Source organism: Lepidochelys kempii, chromosome 2 (genome assembly GCF_965140285.1).
Source record: "Lepidochelys kempii isolate rLepKem1 chromosome 2, rLepKem1.hap1, whole genome shotgun sequence".
NCBI classification, from domain to species: Eukaryota; Metazoa; Chordata; order Testudines; family Cheloniidae; genus Lepidochelys; species Lepidochelys kempii.
Genome location: NC_136381.1, coordinates 78890875 through 78899444, shown reverse-complemented (window position 1 = coordinate 78899444; position 8570 = coordinate 78890875).

Here is an 8570-nt window from a genome sequence, read left to right as displayed (position 1 = left end):
ATACAAATTATATACCCATCTTGTTCCTTCCTCACATAAAAACACTGAGCTGAAAAAATCTGGTTTGTTTCCCTCTAGACAGTGCACTGCATTCTCTCCTCTTTGGTGGGAGGAAATAGGTGTAGGGCACATGGGACAGAGAGTGACCAATCAGAGAGATTGCAGATCTACAGGAAACCCAGAGAAAATTCTACAGAGCTCTCCTCTCTGTGTGGCATGTTGTATGAAAGCTGTGATATAGAAACAATGTGCATACTGTATAACAATGGGAGAACATTATCTGAACAGCCCTGGACTGAGACCATTTGATAGGCTAGGACTTTTTTTCTATGTCATTTATAGTTTGTTCATATGAATAATTTAAATTACCTGAACCCATCAGCAGAAGTTAGGGTACCCACATATGGAAGTAACTGAACCACCAAAGCATATTTTTCCCACTTAAATAATTGTTTTCATTGATTTTATTTTTTCAAGAGACTAGGTGGAAGATTGTAGGTTATATATGGGCTATACAGCATCAGAGGAAGAATCCTTGCCCTTTGAGCTTCCATATTTTCTACATACTTTATCTTTTCTTTCACAACTAAATTAACCCAAGACTTTTAAAATTAGAAATCTAAATGGTACTGCAGTTAAGATTTCCATAAAAACTTAACTTGTATGTGGTTTGGTGAACGTAGGAAATGCTGCAAATTCAGCAATAATATTTTACAATTTTGACAGCAAGGGGTGTAACATAATTACAAACACGATTAATACTGGGATGTATTCTAGAGGTGGCACTCATGTGCTCTGCAATATAGTGTTGTTGTCTTCATCCCCACAGGCATTTCCATTGGGAGCAGAAGTAGCTGGGTACCGATTACAACTTCTTGGTTTTTCTTTTGCAGGTATATTCTATGGATTCCTTTGCCATGTATAGTGTTATTCTCTCAGAGTATAAATGCACCAAAAAGTAAAAAGCTTTGTATGCTTCTGGACCATTATTTCAAAAGGAGCTCTCCAGCTCCCTTGTCTCATTACTATACCTGACAGCTTCGTCCAGCATCTCCCCCATCTCTCTTCAGAGCACTGGCAATGACCAAATTGGCCAGGGTGTACAATGTCTCTGGCCATTATGGAGGACAAAATACGGATTGAACTGAATGGGATTTGTTTGAGTAGCCATTTTTCTCTACGACAAATGACTGCTTTCTTTAACACATCTGATATAAGTGGAGAGCCTGCCAATTTGCTGAATGTTACAAAGATGTAACATAAAAGCTCCTCCTCCTCTTCCTCCTATTGAGGCCTGTAAGTTGTACTTTTGGAGTAGAAGGTGCCAGTCCAAACCCTGAGAAATTAGCCCCAAGATCTTGAGGTCTGAACCTGTAAACCTGAAACCAAAGGGTGCTCAGCCTGGAGAGCTTGTGGGCTCAGGCCCCCTAGGGAACCAACCCTGCAGTACTAAAAATCCCAAACTCCCAGAGCCATACTGTGATTCTTGCCTGCATAAGGAGTGCTGAGTCATGTCAAAAGACTTTTCATCTTGGGTATGTCTGTGGGCTGCATCCATTGGTTCTTCTGCAGAGCAGACAAATTGCTCCCTCTTCGCGCCTGCCCCCACTTCTTCCCCATACTTTGATGGAAGAATCAGGAGGTGATTCTATAAGCAGATCCTCATGGGATGTTTCTCCCTATCAGTCCTCAGCTGCACACTTTCCACAAAGAAACAGGAAGGGTAGGATCTTGCTTTCATTTTTTTTCTCAGTCTGTGTTGAGGCAAAACTCCCATTTGACTACAAATAAAGTCCTGGTTTAATAAGGCAGATTGAGTGAAAACTGACTTCATGATTTAGCCCCAAGCTTTTTACCAAATATCATTTTCACCTATTCTGCTCAGTTTTATTTTATACAGTGATTGCATTAGTTTTACAAATCTAGACATTTCTCCCTGGAGACTGTTTTATCTTTAACAATCTGCCCCAGTAGCTTTTGCAGATGTAACCTGACAAACCCCAGTCGTCCGCAGGCAGGATCGAACCTGAGACCTCGGGAGCTAAATGCATGTGTCTCTACAGCATGAGCTAAAAGCCAACTTGCTGTTACCTAAGGCTCTACAACAAATTCATTAATCTCTCTCTCTCTAAGTGGTCTCAGTGCCACCAGGTGGGACAGAACACCACACCCTGGAGGTGTGCGGGTTACACAAACACCAGGAAAACAACTCTTTATAATTTTTTTTTCTGAGGGGCAGAAAAAATCCCTCCCCTTCTGCTAAAGAAGTCATGTGGGAGCTTATTGCTATTCACTGAAAGGATGTGTTCACTCAGACTTAATATAATTTATTTAATTTATGACATCACATAACTTGATAAATTATGAATTAAAATATCATTATTCGGTGTGTGAATGCTTGCCATCCATTTTGATAGCAAAGTCATCCTGAAGCTTTTGGAAAGAAAAAAAAAGCTTCCAAGCAGCATGCAACGACATCATTAGCAGCAGCAGCACAGAAAGATCCCCGCTGTTTGCAAAGAGGTGACCCTACATAGCACACTGTTCTGCTTGGTCTGGCTTTGGTGATTTACCAGATTTTGGTCCACACATTCCAGATTCTAGTGCAAGACTAAACAGAATATATTGTTTTACACTTTGAGTAATAACTATTCTGTATGTATAAGGGTTTAAATATGCCACCTGCCCATTGCCAGTAATTACAGTTGCTGATTTTATATACCAGCACGAGACAAAGAAGCTCATTTCCAAATAACTAATATGCACATCTATCCTAGAATGCAGTTTTAAATCTTGTCTAAGTGAATTGTTCTTCCACCCTTTATTGAGTATGTATTTAAATGTGTATGTGTCCATAGATGTCTGCTTGCAGTGCAGCAGGGCTTGTAGGGATATGCTTTGTGCACCTCAAAAAGTTTTCAAGTTCTCCATTGAAATCTGCTGAGCTGCATCCGTTTACAGCAGCAGATCATTCCTCAGATGGGTCAATATTTTGACTTCGTTGGGACTGGGCACATATTTAAAGTTGTACATTTGCTTAAGTGCTTGGGTTCAGATAAGGACCTACAAGATTAGATCCTCCCCACACTCCATCCCTTTTGCTCTGGTAAAAGGATTGGAGTGGCATAAATAGGCTCTACAAGCCATGGATCTGGTTGGGGGAGGATTTCACTACCACAGGAGCTAGTGAAGATCCCCATTCTGAGGACTTCCTGGCAAGCCCTGGCGCAGGTGTGCTGAGAACCTGAGGTGATAGGGTCACAGATAGTGCGGCAGAGAATGTGAGTGGCACTGCTTCGTGTAGGGCAGGCCAGGGAGGCTGCTGTAACTTAAAGAGCTCCTCAGGGCTACCTAAATTATCTAGAGGGCTGCTCCAGCCTCTTCAGGAGGCTTCAAAGAAGGTGTAAAGCCACCTTAGCTCCCTTACCCTTTGGGCTGTAAGTTTATGAGGATACCAGTATTGCACCCCAGTTTCCCATGTCACTAGCCAGTGCCCCTAACCTCCATACCACAACAATATGCTGAACCAACACTCCTGACCACCAGCCTTAGTGCTCAAGGCCTGGGGCCCTACAGCAGCCATGCCCCAGACTCCTGACTGGCTGGACAGATAGCATCTCATTAGATATGAAAAGCACAGGCTTTAATAATTAATTTCCAGTACATTCTGGCAGGGTCAGAAGGTGAAATGGCAGAACCCTAAAAGGCTCCAAACCCCACAGAAGTGTTGATCTGGTGCTTCATCCAAAACTGGCTCAGTCTAACCTCTCGCCCTCTGGTTTGAGCTGTTGTAAATATCATGAGAAAAGTTTTCCTACAGCATTTTAGTATTTCCACTTCTGGTTCTACTAGAAGCTATGAAGTGCTGAGAAGCATGAGTACCACACAGCTAACTAAACTTTTCTCAACCTCAAATCATTTTATATGTGCTTGGCTCAAACTTCAGGTCAAAGATTTGTGCTGCGTCTTGTTTAATCTGAACTGATTTGCCCGTTCCTAACAATGACCTCAGTGAATCCAAGAATAGAGTCTTTTTTCTCTCTTTGTGTGATTCTAACTACTTGACTGCCTATAACAAAAGGAGATGAAAAATGACTTTTGTTTTTAATGTGCAATAATACTTGGCTGAAATTCTTTATTTGGTACTTAATTTTTAAAGGAAGAATATCGGGACTAGCTCCCAGCCTTGTTCAGCATTAGACATTCAGTGACTCAGCTGCACTTCCGGGTTGAATTTTCAGCTGTGCTGCCTGACGCGAGCATCTTAGGCTGCTTCCCAGTTTCTCCTGACCCATGATTATAGCTCTTATGCTGTGTTTAAATGAAGGCTGGTTGAATTGTTCCCAGGGAAACCAAATCCAGCACTACACAGGCATCACACAAGTTCTGTAATAAGATGCGAACCAGATTAGTTTGGCTCAAAAGAACACAGTGCAAATTCATTGGTGCTTTTCTGGCTTTTAATATACTTTGGAGGACCTAATGGGAGCCAATTTCGGTCGTCGTCATACATTTCAGACATGAAAGGAGAAGTGAAATTGGAACAGCAGCGAATTTGGGTGGTCTAAGTGTAGGCACAAGTCTGTGTCTGCCTACCTTATTTACAGCAAGAACACAAAGCTGTTTGTGGAGCGTGCTGTACATTAGTCAGAGGCTGAAAGGTAGTTGCAAGCAAAACCATAGCAGTGATAAGGGAAAAACATGTTTTAGAGTTCTTCCTGTGGAAAAAAATATAAGCAAAGAAAACAGGCAGTGTTTATTTTGTGGGTAGAGAAGTTTCTCTGGGGAACCATCTGAGACAAAACACATGCATTCTTTACGTTATACACTTAATTCTCCTATCATTTAAAATAGTTTAAAGCCAGTGTAAACATGAGGACTCTCAGCTCATATAAACTTAGAGCAAGGATAGGTTTGAAGAAGTATGGAGAATGAAACAGCACGGCAGTTAAAGATTGAAAAAATTGTTTTGAGAAGTGGAGATATGGTGTTTGGGTGTGGGGACATGTATACTTGTATGTAGAAGATCAATGGTGAAGTTCAGAATTTGAGTTGAGAAAACTTGTATCATTTTCCCAGCTGCGGCTCAGATTCAGCAATAACTTTAAGAACAAGCATAATCCTGTACAAGTCAAGGGGACTACTTGCATGCTAAAGTTATGCAGGCACTTAAGTTCTTTGCTGAATCAGGGTCTGTGTGCAGTTCAGCTGACCTCAGATTTGAATCCCTACTTCTTTCTGTCTGCCCTGAACTCATGTAAACTCTGTACTTTAAGGACATGTCTACACTGCATACTAAGGCCAGGGTCTGACTCAGGTTTGAGCCCAAGCCCCACTTCTGTCCACACACAAATGAATCTGACTCAGGTCAGCAAACACTGAGAACCCTGGTCCTAGAACCTGCTATGAAAGTGGGTCTGAGCCAGAGTCTCACTGCAATTTGGGTTCAAGCCTTGTCATTTTGCAGTGTGGACACAGTTCAAACAGCAGACTGGAGTGAGAAAGTCTGGTTGGTCAGGATGGATGAGTTAGTGGGGCTGTGAGAGCTGGGTCCAGCAATTGTAGACCTAGGTTTACAAGTGAGTGTGGATGCTCAAGCATGGGCTTGGAAACACCAAGTCCACAAACCCAGGTCCCACAAAGATGGCCTCTGTGTGCCATGTAAACATACCCTCTAATGCAGTGGTGCTCAACCTTTTTCAGTCATGCCTCCCCCAGTAATGGACTATGTCTGTGTGTCCCCCTCCATTACTGCACAGCCAAGGCTTGCTCTACAGTAGAGCTTGGCTGAAGGCTGAGCTGGGGGAGGAACTGGGGATGGGAGAGGGAATGAGAGCAGATCTGGGCTTGGAGGTTGAGCAGGACTAGGGGTTGAACAGGGTTGGGGGAGGAATGAGGCTGGGGGCAGACCTGGTCTGGGGGAGGAGTGGCTATGGTGGCTGGCCCCAGCCCTGCCTCTCCACAACTGTTCCTATGTGCCCCCTTGGGGGTGTGCCACACAGTTTGGGGACCTTTACTCTAGGGGTAGTGGATCAAATATGCTTGATAAAGTTCACACAAGTAAAAAGGGAAGAAGCCGCAAAGCAGGGCACATGTTCTCTATTATTGGACAATACAGCAAGCTAAGTATAGTGCCTTCAGAGCAAGAGAAGAAACAGATTACAATGCAACTGTAGGACCAAAGATAATTAATTTAGTAAAACATTGATATTTGTTATATTAGTTTTTGTTGTTGACTCATCTTAATTGGATTAGCAGGGAAGAACATTCAGTATTCTATTAAACTGTAAACTGTGTTTAAAGAAAAGGCTCATAAATTGAGCACTGAGTACTTGATAGACAATAGGTTACATTTTTGTTTGCAGTATTGCTGCAGAGACAAGGTGGTGAGCTAATATCATTGGACCAACTTCTGTTAATGAGAGAGACAAGCTTTTGAGCTTTGTTTGTTTCAACATTTCTGCTTTAGCTGACAAGTCTGCAGAGGGGCCAAACAGTCCTGATACTTCCTATAAAGAAAATTGTCAGACAAATATTTTATCAGGAAAGAGTTCTGGCTGTAAATATAGCTTCCTTACACAAAAACTTAAATACAATGGGAAAACAAATCAAATCCTGATATATTAGAAAGCAAGGAAATTCAGTATGGAAGTTCTAATAGCCACCTTAACTCTGTCTTTGTATCATTAACCATCCTCTAACCATGGGCACCAGACCTTCTCTAAGCAAAATATACTTTCTCATTTATAGGTATAGAACACTGAGTATCTCACCCCATGTGACCAATGACACATTTGAAGATGAAACAAACTGTTATGAAGAAGTTAGAAGGGGGTTAAAAATGGAAACTGGTTAATGGCCTTGATTCACTCTTGTTGCTCTATTATGTATTTGAACGTTCTGACAGAAGGTCAAACAACACATGGACTTTTAACTGAGTCTCCCTTACTTCTGTGCTTATGGGTTGTCCCTTTTTGTTGTTAACTAAAGTTTTAGGACTAGATTGAATCTTAAGATTCAGCCCTGAGTAACTCTCCCACCTCAGGAGCAGCCCTGGGAAGGAATTGTGACTCATAATCGCAACTCTCCTCTTGCTCAAGGGGGAAGTAAATTATTGTAGTTCTTGAAAGTATGCACCTTGCTTTCCCCTGGATGCCTGATCAGTGAGTGGGGACAAAGCAAAGTCTCCATTAACTTTCCATCCCTGTCTGCCCATTCCCCTCTGAAATGACTAGGGAGACGATCTAGAGGGCTGGGACTGTGGTCTGAACCAGACCCAATATCTGGGGGGCGCTGAAAAGGTCTAGTCTTTGCTGCCTGACTGAGATAGATAACTGCATCGTCTATCCTCTAGCATACACTTTAAAATGAACAGCTACAGTTTTTCTGGCTAATCTGACAGGTTCTCCACATGTGGAAATCCCATTGACTCCAATGCTAGGGCCACACACCAGAGGCATGAAGAATCAAGACCATTGTTAGCACTAAGCTACTGAAGCGGTGTTATAATCAGAAAAGTGCAAAAATGACACCTTCTTTATTTGCCTCACATGCAGAGCTAGAAAGTATTGTACCCTGCCTTGTGCATGATCAGCTAAATTAGCAGCTAAGTTTTGATTCTAAAATCTTTATTATTGGTATTGATGCATAAGGAACACTGCCTGGCTTCCAGTGATCCTGTAGTGCTGGCTGTTGGAAGCATTCTGTTTTGACTTGAAAAGTGAGCATTATTTGATAAGGAAGTCACTGGGAGAGAATAAATATGAAAAACCAAGATATCATTTGTATGGAATCCCTTTTGTGATTGTAGCAACTCCACTTCAAATAAAGGTTTATATATATACACCCACCCACCCTCCCACCCACACCCCTTTATTTACTGTTTGTACTCACTTTGACTAAAGCTGAGACATGAAGACTATAAACACAGTAAATGTAACCACACAACATTTCTGGAGAATCTGAGAAAATCTACCATTATGTTTTGTTTCTGTTGATCCAATACAAACAATAATGTCAAACCCTGTATTCCTCATACGTACATGTGACATGTATTTTTAAATTTTACATTTAATTTAATTGGCCCCCTTCTTTAAAATGTACTATACACTGCAAATGGGAAAAGTGTACATTAAAACATCTTGAGGTAAATATAGAAATAGAATTAAAAAAATTGGCATTTGCATTGAGATCTGTTGGTGATTAGAGACTCGAAGACATGAAAATAACAGAAAAACAGAGCTGGGGATAGTGGAAAAATCAGAGTTATTTTGCCTTCTGGCCTTTTCAGTAGTGGACAAGCTTTAGTGGCTAAATTGGAACAACATGGCAAAATCCCATCCAAACAGAAAAGCAAAAACAAACCACCAACGTAGTAAGGTTTGATTGAAAGTTTCATTCAGTACATTCGCAAAAAGAAAAGGAGGACTTGTGGCACCTTAGAGACTAACCAATTTATTTGAGCATGAGCTTTCGTGAGCTACAGCTCACTTCATCAGATGTTTACCGTGGAAACTGCAGCAGACTTTATATACACACAGAAATCATGAAACAATACCTCCTCCCACCCC